This window comes from Macrobrachium rosenbergii, chromosome 23 (genome assembly GCF_040412425.1).
Source record: "Macrobrachium rosenbergii isolate ZJJX-2024 chromosome 23, ASM4041242v1, whole genome shotgun sequence".
Lineage (NCBI taxonomy): Eukaryota > Metazoa > Arthropoda > Malacostraca > Decapoda > Palaemonidae > Macrobrachium > Macrobrachium rosenbergii.
Window position 1 is genome coordinate 35,670,278 of NC_089763.1, and position 12,500 is coordinate 35,682,777.

Below are 12,500 nucleotides of genomic sequence, written 5' to 3' on the forward strand. Positions count from 1 at the left end.
TACTCTTTACAAGATAAAACTATAATTATTATACCCAAAACCGGGCGCAACAGTGAAAGTACAACGAGAAAGCGTATTAGAAAGGCATGCCTCCTCAAGGAATTAGCTCTCGGGTCGGGAAGGTAAAGAGAGAGAGAGAGAGAGAGAGAGAGAGAGGGGTTCTATTTACTTATGGGATAAAGATTAATATATTAAACTGACGTATATGACAGAGAGAGAGAGAGAGAGAGAGAGAGAGAGAGAGAGAGAGAGAGAGAGAGAGCAAAGAACGGAAGGAAGGTCTCTTTACCTGTCATAGACAGCCGTCGATATGTGGCTCCAATTTTTTTGGGGCACGTTCGTAAACTCATTTGCCGAAATAGCGATGGACTTGTTTATATGATGTGAGTTGAAATGTTTGACAGGTGAGAGACAGTGGGACTTTCAGTGAGAGAGAGAGAGAGAGAGAGAGAGAGAGAGAGAGAGAGAGAGAGAGGTCATGTATATAACCCTTTATGTTAATGGATAATTGTAAATATGCAAATTGTTCATTGTGCGCGGCTGAATGAATGAAAAGAAATCTTTGAGATGTAAAATAAATACAAAGGTACTTTTAGAATGTAATATTCTTTCTTTCTAATATGCAAAAAAAAAAAAAACATATTCCTAACTTGTCAATTGCTTTACTGCGCATGCTTACATTCTTTGTGGCATTAAGAAAGTGAAAGTTACGTGAAATAATAGATTAGAAGCGTGATGGGGGATTTTGAAAGAAGGCCATTGTATTCTGAGAAGTAACAGCATAATTCTAAACTGCAAATTAGTGTAATTAATTCGCACCGTATTCGCATATTCGATATTTAATTCAGGAGTCAAGATGTGGATGTGTTATCAAATGAGCACGTAGAGAGAATTTCAGAGAGAAAGGCCGTGTAATGTGGAAGTTGTATCATACTTCGTAATTGTCATTTTATGCGTTGTATGTAAGTGGGTTTGATGTGTTATTGAAGTAATTCGTATATGATGCTAAACAGAATATTTACATATTTCTAAAAGGTTCAGTTTTGACGTCAACAAGTCTAAAAAAAAAACAAATGACTGACAAATAAATAAAACAGGGAATTGCATTGTTAAGAAATAAAGACAAAAGGCTACTGATGTTGCTTTCTGGACACTAAGGAGAAAAAGATATATAAATATGTTCATCCATTCAAGGTCTACAACTCTGCAGCAATCTTTATATACCCTTTCGTGTAAATGATAATTGATTAATATAAACGTGCTAGTAAGTAGACAGATATAATCAGTAATCGAATAATCACCACGAAATCCCAGAGAGAGAGAGAGAGAGAGAGAGAGAGAGAGAGAGATAACAAAGAATGAGTGAAAACGGCAATAAAGATAATTGCCATCACCACAGGAAAATCATGACCCATAAATATTTGAGGAAATCACCTACTGTCCAATTACTCCCGGAGATAATCTATTTACCCTTCGGGGGCATATACGAGAACCCGTTTTCCTTGGAGGTAAATATATTCTTTCATTGGATTTGATTTTCTTCCATATTCTCTCTCCTCATTGTCTTGAGGGCTTCCTGTCTTGCTCACGAAGCCAGGTAGGAATTTGCGTAGTTTAGTGTGACTTAGGATTTGGAAGTTCCTGTCTGTTTTTGTCTTATGTCTAAGGTTAATTTATTCTGTCTTTTTTAAACAGTGACCTCTTCTTTCTCTATTTCCAATTTTACCGTCTGTTACTTCTTTCTAATGAATGCCATTTTCTCTGGAGGCTTGAATTCCAAGTGGGTGGCCCCTTAGGCGGGCTTGTTTTATATGAATAGGGTCCATCTTCTGAATAATAATAATAATAATAATAATAATAATAATAATAATAATAATAATAATAATAATAATAATAATGTATATAACTAATATTTAAGTATCCATTTTTGCCTTCAGATGGTTGCTTGTACCAGTAAATTGCGCAGCACATACAACTTTTCAAGAGGAATTTGGTGCCATGCATTACAGTTTGCAAGGTCGTCACCTTCTGGTCCACAAATGAAATTGACTGATTTGGCGACCCTTATTTTGTCTGTGAACCTGTGACATAACAATGACGGTGACTTCCTGACTTTTTTTGGGTAAGTAACCATTTGCCTTTTGAGCCAGGCTGTAAAAAGCGTTGGTTTCCTATCACTTTAAAAATGATTTTCGATGATCTCGAGAATGCAAAGTAAAATATCGAGTTCAAAATAATTTCAGAGGAAATAAAACTGTTTTTCACTTCCACTGATATCTGGTATTATATGCACAAATTGCTTATTAACTATAGCCCTACTATATATATATATATATATATATATATATATATATATATATATATATATATATATATATATATATATATATATATATATATATATATACATACAGTATATATGTATATACATATCTTTATGTATGTATGTATATATGTATGTATGTATGTATGTATTAATGCTCTGGAATACAATGCGTTCCCACTTACAACACGCAAACTTTACCACCAAATAACACCACTTACCACTTATAAGATAAAAATACGCACACACTCGCTTTCTTGGCCAAGAGTCAAGTATTTTTCTCTTAAATATTTTCCTTACAAGAAAGACGTCACGAATCTCGCTCTTTGTATCTCTCTCTCTCCCTTTGAAATGAAGCCATCATTCCCAAAGGTCCCCGACGCTTGTCACCTACTTCGAGTGGGGTCATTACGGGTATAAATTGGCCCCTACCGTTTTTCGGGGCGCGTCAGAGGGGCGTATATGTGTGCCGAGTTCGGAATGAGGTAATCTTTTTAAAGTGGCATTTGACGCCTTTTTAGCTTTCTGTAAAAGAAAGCTATTGTGCCGGTTTTGTCTGTCCGTCGGCACTTTATTCTGTCCGCACTTTTTCTGTCCGCACTTTTTCTGTCCGCCCTCAGATCTTAAAAACTACTGAGGCTAGAGGGCTGCAAATTGGTATGTTGACCATCCACCCCCCAATCATCAAACATGCCACATTGCAGCCCTCTAGCATTAGTAGTTTTTATAATTTTATTTAATGTTAAAGTTAGCCATAATCGCGCTTCTGGCAACGATATAGGACATGCCACCACCGGGCAGTGGTTAAAGTTTCATGGGCCGCGGCTCATACAGCACCATACTGAGACCACCGAAAAATACATCTATTTTCGGTGGCCTTGATTATACGGTGTACAGAAGACTCGATTGCGCCGAAGAAACTTCGGCTCATTTTTTACTTGTTTGTTTTTGTTTCGAATTTTTAATTTGATGGGAGAGATAGAAGAAGAAGAAGAAGAAGAAGAAGAAGATAAGGAGTAGGAGTAGAAGGAGAAGGAGGAATGATAAGGATCGGAACGTAAGATAAAAAGTGACATATATAAACACATTTGACGTCAGATAGATAAACGTATTGTTGAAAAGATAATTAGATAAAAAAAAAAGAAAATCGAACACCAGAAATGATAAGAAATAAACAGAGTAGAAATAATTCAGAAACGAAGCAAGAAAAGCAGGCAGTAAAGAAGTGAAAAAGAAAAAAGAAACGAATAAAGATAAATGAACGAAGACAACGAAAGACAAGAAACGAAGGGAAATGGAACACTGAATAAATGGAATGAAAACAGAACACGAATAAAAGGAAAAAGTCGCTAACAACGAAAAGTAAAATAAATTAAAGTAGAGAGTGAAGAGAAGATAATAATAAACAGAATGAAAATACCATGGCAGAGTTAATTCGCTGACCACGACAAGCAGTGGGCAAAGCGTGACTCTTGTGTTTCAGCCACTTCAAAAAAAAAGTGGAAAGAGAAAAAAGTAATTAAGCGAAGGAGACGATTAGAAAAAAAAGGAGAAAAGGGAATTAAGCAAAGTTGCCGATAACTCTTATGAAGCTTTTTAGACGTCGCTATTAATTTGGAGTTTAAATGGGAGGCCATTAATGAAAAAATGCTTATAAATGGTCTTGAAGAGAGAGAGAGAGAGAGAGAGAGAGAGAGAGAGAGCTTTCGTAATAAGAAAAATTTTTTTGTAGCATTAGAGAGAGAGAGAGAGAGCTTTCGTAATAAGAAATTTTTTAGCATTAGCATTAGAGAGAGAGAGAGAGCGCTCTCGTTATAGGAAAAGCTTTTTTTTAGTAGCATTAGAGAGAGAGAGAGAGAGAGAGAGAGAGAGGTTCTAATAAAGTCAAAATATCTAAAGCATAGCTTTCACCTCAATTAAAATAAACCCACTGTTTTTGTTACGTGAGAGAGAGAGAGAGAGAGAGAGAGAGAGAGAGAGAGAGAGAGAGCGCTCTCGTTATAGGAAAAGCTTTATTTTTCGTAGCATTAGAGAGAGAGAGAGAGAGAGAGAGAGAGAGAGAGAGAGAGAGAGAGAGAGAGAGAGGTTCCTAATAAAGTCAAAATATCTAAAGCATAGCTTTCACCTCAATTTAAAATAAACCCACTGTTTTTTGTTACGTGAGAGAGAGAGAGAGAGAGAGAGAGAGAGAGAGAGAGAGGTATGACCGTGACTCAGCCCAAAGAAGGCAATCAGCTCTATTTTCCCATCTGGGCGATACTAAAAAGCTTCATCATGAAGTATTAGCCAATTAGAAATGGGCATTAAGTGTCGCCCTTTAATTGCTTCGTTCTAATTGGTTAATTTTTTTGTCTTCGAATATTGGTCAGTTCGCTCTCGTGGGTTCCTGGTGACCTTCAAGGATTGAGCGTCTCAACTCAGGTGTAAAAAGGTTACCTATGACTTCATTAGGTACCCCTTTCTCTCTCTCTCTCTCTCTCTCTCTCTCTCTCTCTCTCTCTCTCTGATCTACAGAAAGAAAGTAAAAGATTTCTTATTACAGAAATCTCTCTCTCTCTCTCTCTCTCTCTCTCTCTCTCTCTCTCTCTCTCTCTCTCTCTCTCTCTCTCTCTCTCTCTCTCTGATGCTACAGAAAGTAAAAGATTCCTTGTTTGAAAAGCTCTTCTCTCTCTCTCTCTCTCTCTCTCTCTCTCTCTCTCTCTCTCTCTCTCTCTCTCTCTTTGATGCTACAGAAAGTAAAAGATTTCTTGTTACGAAAGCTCTCTCTCTCTCTCTCTCTCTCTCTCTCTCTCTCTCTCTCTCTCTCTGATGCTCCAGAAAGTAAAAGATTTCTTGTTACAGCTCTCTCTCTCTCTCTCTCTCTCTCTCTCTCTCTCTCTCTCTCTCTCTCTCTCTCTCTCTCTCTTACGTAAGTAAAGGGAAAAAGGTTTTATTGCTTAGGTAAAGCAGAAAGTTACTATTTAAATATAATTTTTGGTCAGCTAAATTACTGTATAATAATAATAATAATAATAATAATAATAATAATAATAATAATAATAATAATAATAATAATAATAATAATAATCACTAATAATCAGCCCTTTCACTTTAATCTTCTAATCACTACACAACACACACACACACACACACACACACACACACACACACACACACACACACACACCCTCCAATTCTCTAATAATCATAAACATGACCACTTCTTACTTTCTAAACGTCAGTTCCGCCATTATTATAATCACCCGACCCCTGGGGATATATTTCTTCTCGCCCTGAAAACCAACGCCCATCGTGACTTATTATACAGTATGTCCTCAACAACGCCCTCAGTACGCCCACTCGACAGACACCCCTCGTCTGTAGGGTGATCAGATGACGTCGGGAGCATGTAGGGTTTTTGTAGGATGCTTAAGGACTTCACTCGAAGCGTCCTATCCCTTAAAGACAGTAGGATATGGCGCCATGTAGGTCACAGATCGAGTACCAGAGGGACGGACGGTAGCCTATCCATGTTTGGTTTACGTCAGTGGCATAATTTGGCTTGGGCAGATGTCGATTTTTATATGAGCTATACCTTTCAAAGCGTCTGCTTTATATCCTACTACTCCAACCACGAAAGGCTGTAGGATATGTAGGATATAACTTCTTGTAGGTCATGGAATCTCACATTTGATGAACAGTTACTCTGTCAGATTGGAAAGTTTAACAAAAGAAATTGAAAGAGAAATTAGACCTACTCAACGCCTCTCTCTATCTCAAAGAATAGACCTACTATATTTTTCCTCTTTGATGTCGCGGCTCATTCTAGCCACAGGTCTAAGTAAACAACAACAAAAGTAGATCTCACGCTTTATCACAGAGATTTACGTCTAAAAAAAGAGAGGACAGCTATAAAAAATTAATCCACTTATCTCCCCTGCAGTGGATGGAAACTGTTTTGCAAATTAGACTAGACCTCTCAACTCAAGAAACTGACCGTCTCTAATCTGGAAGACAGCCGTAAACTGACCTACAAAGATGGCCGGCTCGGCTCTCTTACCTTTTCTAAGAAATCTTTCCAACTGAATGATTAAACAGTCATTGGAGACTATCAGAGAGAGAGAGTGGACTATTCAAGTGATTGGGTTTGAGAGTGGGTTACTATCAAGTTGCCCAGTGGTCAAAGGATTAGACTATCAGAGAGGATAGTTCATTCAAAGGAGGAAGCGCTCAGCCATCGTCTTAAATATCGGAGCCTAGAAACTTGCAACAGATCCCAGGAGCCTGGTACGGGTAGCAGTGAGTCACAATGAGGCCTGAGAGGTAAAGAGTGAGTTAAGAACATACATGTTTGTGTGATTCATGGACTTAAACTACAAGAAAATTGACATAGGTCTAGTTTTTGGCACAAAAGAACTATTGCTATTCAGTGACATATATGTGACACAATACATGATTAACTTTGCCTTATACTAAGGAAACAAATCCCACCTAGGTACATGAATTAAAAAGCTCTTCAACTTATTCTTTGTCATAAGAATAGGCATAACTGACCTTTCCAAGGATAAAGGTTTAAATGTGAAAACACGAAGACAGTTCAAGACTATGGAAAGCGTTGTAGCATGCAAAGAAATAACACCAAGGTCTGTGAGGAACTTGTGGTTAAATGACCTCTCCTGTGCATAAATCAAGTAGAAAGATTTTGATCTGTGAGCATAAACATGGAAGAAGGTTTTTTTGTTTTTTTAAAGAAAAAGGCATGATGTCAGACGCAGGAATTTCGCTTTGAGTCTTCTGCGAAAAGATTGTTGATGAAAATTGCAAACAACACAGGAACCACAAATAACTTTTGATGCAAAGAAACGTACAAAAGCATCTTAGAATTCAAGAGAGTGCAGCTATTGCATTAAACGCAAGGAGCAGATGGCATAATATATGCTGTATAATCAAGAATAAACAATTATCCTTAGAATAATCAACAGTTTTACGATAACAGATTCGGAATGCAAACCATTCAGCCTAGACGCTGACGACAGCTGTTGTAAATGCAGTATGCCTTATAAAGCCGCGTTCGAGATTAAACAAATGGGAAACTGTATACACCCTTTTACATCTAGCGCAACATTTGATATTATAACTGACAACAACAAACAAAAGAATTTGGCGCAAGCGTTGACCCCCAAAGCTGGTCGGTATCAATTGCATTTTCCTTGCATTCCTGTTATACTGAAATACTTTCTTCGTGGGTGATTTCAGCCAAAACTTAAGACTATGAAAATGGCGTCACACAAGCATAAATTTTACCAGTAATACGAGACTTATTGGTTAGTTAACCTAGGGCTAATATATGGGACACGACCTTGAACTAGCAGGCCCGTAGAAAATGGAGTTATATAAGGTACATGAAAAACGAATAGAGATAAGTTATGGTTTATGGTTGTTGACGGAGGGGATTGAGATAAGGAGTGCTATGGAGGGTGAAGCCTATAAAGAAGAGTTGTTTGTGCAGAGAAGTAAGTTTGTGAAGCAATATTAAGGAAAATATGACGTAATGATGGAGAATGGTTTTAGAATCAAGAGAGACCACTGGTTTAAATAATCAGTTTATTTGTATCTATATTTATCTGTTTATTATAAAAATAACTATGCAAAACGATAAATAATAAAAATAATCCAAAAAGCAACTCTGATGTATTGTAGGCTCAGGTCTAGCTGTGAATAGCCTGGCTTTAAATCGCGTGCATTAGGCCGAACTTTCATTAATTTCAATCGTCATTTGTAATCCATTTTAATTCTGTCAGGTGTTGCAAAGAACATCAGGGGGATTGTGAATCGAAGGGGTTATAATTATAAGCACCAGTATGTTGTCAGCAACACCAGGGCGGTTGTGAATCGAAGGGGTTGTAAGTTTAGCTACCAGCATGTTGTTTGTATACAGCTGTCCAGCAACAATAGTACTATTGCGACTCCTGCTAGTAGTACCTCAACCAATACTACTGCAACTGCGATCTCTTGATAGTTTATCGTGACAGGGATCTCACCGGACATGCTGGCCATTCCATTGCAGTCTCGTCACCCCCGTCGAGACTTTGGGCTAGACACCAGCGAGTCTGAGAGACTAAAACCAGCCGTGTCTCTCTCTGGCTGTTCCCGCTAAAGAGCAAAGCTGCGTATCTTGATGTCAGCCATGATGCGTATAAATGCAGTGTTTTTGTTCGCTTTCGTCTAATGGAATTTTCTCGTTTGAGTAAAACTGTCAAGTAAGATGGACCTGACTTGTATTATATGTACATTCGTTGTTTTTATTTACTGGAATAAAATTCCGGTTATTTCAGACATAAATAGTGAATATTATACAAGTTTTAAACAGCAGTATACCGATGACTCGTGTTTACATCCAGAATAAAATGATAACATGTTTTGTGTTGTTGTATATACATACACACACATACATACATACACGAATGAAAAAGACTCGGAACCATTCATACATAAGGGGTTTAGAAATGCATACAAACGTACGTAAATGACAGATTTAAAGTATACATACATACATGCACGAATTGAATAAATGAAATGTATTTTATATAAATGTATATTTATAGCCTCTTCCCATTCCTATCCTAAATAAAAGAGAGAGAGAGAGAGAGAGAGAGAGAGAGAGAGAGAGAGAGAGAGAGAGAGAGAGAGAGGTGTAATCGAAGATTTTTGTGTAGGCAGAGTATATCGAATTACTCTACTGAGAAAAGCTATAGGAATTGAGACACATTCAAGCGTACGTGTGGGTAGAAGACCTTTGTGGGTGTGGGAATGATTACTGATCATTGCATGGGTTGTGGGAATTAGGACACAGTCAACGTCAAATGTGGGAGAGGAATGGTTTGTGGGTGTAGAGAAATTATGAGATATTGTGGGGAATTAGGCTACGTACCAGCGTTGGTGTGGGAATGTGAAAATTGGGTCATGTTTTAAGGGTGGGGGTATTTTAGCTGTGAGTGTATTAGGCGACTTTAAACTTGTAACAGTCCTTAGGATTAAGCGGCAATGAGTCACAATAAGAGAGGAGAAGAGAAAGGTAGACCATACGTGCGTCTAGATAAGATATGTCCAAGACTTATCCGTGTACTGAGTGACTGCTAAAGTTGCCGTTGTATCAAGTTGCAGCCTTATACGGAGGAGAGAGAGAGAGAGAGAGAGAGAGAGAGAGAGAGAGAGAGAGAGAGAGAGAGGTAACCACTCTTCCCCTGACTAAGGATTAACCAAGTCGATGTTTATTGCACTCTGGTGAAACGGATCGTGCTGATTCTCCTTAATTCTACGTTGACAGATGGACTCGATTCTTATCTGACTGTAGAAAGAAGAGGCTCCCATTGGCCTCTTCCTCCCTGGCTGTTCAACTTCGTAGCTAAGTCTCAGATAGCGAAAATGGCCATGCTTTGAACAGACATACGTCAACTTGAGAAAGATTAGACCGATAATTACCAAACGTAAACCAAAATAATAAAGCGTGCAGGTTATCAAAATAAAACACTAAAAAGTCACTGTACAAAAAATTACAGAACGAAAATTCACTTCCCAAGTAGAAAGTTACAAGCGACTACACGACTTGAGAACCGAGATAAAATCATGACACCGCGTGGAATATTCATCCCCTGCATTTTGTGACCAACCGAATTCTGCCTAGAAAGAGAAAGCTCTAAGCAAACCTTCCTCTCCTTACGTCATATGAAGAAAGAAGAAGAAGAAGCAGAACTCTGCAGAAGTCCGTGCAAACAAAGCATACAGATTATGGATCGAAGTCAGGAGACGAGCGGTTTGTCAACTTGCATTTTTTAAATCTGTGCTTCTCCGTCTGACGAGGTAGATGGAGCGACTGTCTACGCGTTAGGTGTTATGTCTGAATTCTAAGAAGGGAAAGTTGTTTAGGTGAATACGAGGATATGTGAAGTTAAACGCTTTTTTCAGTTAAATAAGGATTATTATAAGAATAATGAGTAAAAGAACAATGCTAAGAAAAGATTGAATAGGAAGAGCGGGCAATAACAAACAGAAAATTTACGAAGAAAAATGATACTGAAAAAAAACAAGTACTCAGAATTTTCAAGTTATTTACACTTGTAAATAAGAAACTATTAAAAACACACTCCCGTGATAAATACGATAAAAAACCTGGATAAAGAAAAGTATAAGGTTGAACCCGCCGGCTAATTTTACAGATGGAGAGAGAGAGAGAGAGAGAGAGAGAGAGAGAGAGAGAGAGAGAGAGAGAGAGAGAGAGAGAGATGGCAAGGTGAGATAAATGGGAGGAGTTGAAGAAAAAACAATTCCATCTCGTCTCTGGGTGTCAAGATGGCGCTAGAAGAAATCTAGGTACAATAAGGCTTTTAAATCTTGCTTTTTTTTTTTAACTGAAAAACACATGTGACAGCAGAGTAGCAAAATACACGTTATATACAGGGACACAATATTTGCAATTTTGTTGTACGTACGTGTATGTATCAGTCAGAATACCGTTTGAAAAAGTTGTATACATATATATATTTTTCAATAAAGATAAAATTATAACATTTGTTGTGATGTATATACATCAGTAATATAAAAGGGGTTATATTTTAAATACAGATGAACAGTAATTTTTTACGTCTGACATTCCATGCAAGATTGCATGTGTATACCAAATTAAACATGAAATTTTTTATACATAATTCTTGTTGGTTTACATATGTCATACATCACATATACATACATACATACATACATACATGCATACATACATATATATACATATATATATATACACATACACACAAATATATATATATATATATATATATATATACATACATACACAAATATATATATATATTATATATATATATATATATATATATATATATATATATATATATATATATATATATATATATATATATATATATATATAATGTCTTAGTTTCTTCTACAGAAGCACTTCACATCTTGCTCCCAGGAGATACTGTATCGTGCTGCCTCACTCCTCATTTTAATTGTTTGTTTAAAGTAAGTAAACTTTCACTCTCCTACACATTGTCAGTAGAAATTGTGCTCTTTAGAGTAAACCTCTTTAATTACTTTCTTTTTTCTGGTTTCAAACTTATAACTCTTTGCCTTTGTTGGTTTGCTCTTTTTTTTATTCATAAAATCTTAAGCAACGAAATTATATTCTTTTGATGTGAAAAAACCGAGACGGGGCATATTTTGATGGAAATTTCGTACTAAAATTCAACAAGGTTGAATTCTGTTCGAAATACAGAGAAAGATAGAGAATTCCAGTTCTTAACTGAAAATCATCTCTAAACACAGGCATTCAGAGACTGCAAACTTCCACCAAGCCTGAGGAGTTAATTCTCCCACCACCCCCCCAAGTTGCATTCCTATCTCTCCCAAACTCGAATCATTAGTTGCCAATAACGAAGTCAGCTTGTGTTCAAAATTTCGTAAGAATCTTTTCAGAACTTTTTATTGTTGTCCTGCTATTAAACAGACAAACAAACATCCTCCATGGCCAGGCAAATAAGTTCCATTCCTACCTCTCCCAAAATCTCTCACTTGTTACCAATTGCGAAACCAACCTGCATTTAAAATTTCGTAAGAATCCTTGCGTAGTGTTTCGCGTCATCCTTTTAAGAATCAGACAGACAAACAAAAATCGAACCCAATATATAAGACAGACGGAACCTTAAACTGGGTACGTTTTGCGTCATATTACTGAAAGGGTGACATGACGGGCTGAATCTCTAGAGAGAATGTCCCATTTACCTGACAGGTGAGGATACCCTTTAATTGTGGGATACCTGTTGGGTACAATGTCTTTACAGAAGTTAATTATTATTTATGGTTTCGTACCTCCTTGGTGCCTACCTGTTTAGGAAAGACACAGGGGTGGGTTTGGTAGAATTGGTTGAACTTTGTAAGAGAGAGAGAGAGAGAGAGAGAGAGAGAGAAAGAGAGAGGTGTATTTTTTACTTTTAAACGTTCTTATTATAGCAAAGAAGACTACATCGTATTCTTCAGGTGAATGGAGAGAGAGAGAGAGAGAGAGAGGCGTAGTTTTACTTTTGAAAACGTGCTTAATATACCAAAGGATACTGCTTCGTACCCGCCAGGTGAAGAATGAGAGAGAGAGAGAGAGAGAGAGAGAGAGAGAGAGAGAGAGAGA

The 12,500-nt window shown here is 37.2% G+C and overlaps 1 protein-coding gene and 1 long non-coding RNA gene across 3 annotated transcripts in view; one reads left to right on the plus strand and one right to left on the minus strand.

Moving 5' to 3' along the window:
* The window catches only part of LOC136851496 (uncharacterized), a 98,907-nt gene that overhangs the window by 62,964 nt on the left and 23,443 nt on the right, over positions 1-12,500 (minus strand). The gene's annotated exons all lie outside the window — the stretch shown is intronic.
* LOC136851497 (uncharacterized) overlaps positions 1,986-12,500 on the plus strand; it is a 21,401-nt gene continuing 10,886 nt past the window's right edge. The window contains exons 1-2 of the long non-coding RNA XR_010856895.1: positions 1,986-2,126; positions 11,271-11,341. This is a non-coding gene — a long non-coding RNA (uncharacterized lncRNA). The remainder of the gene's footprint in view (positions 2,127-11,270; positions 11,342-12,500) is intronic.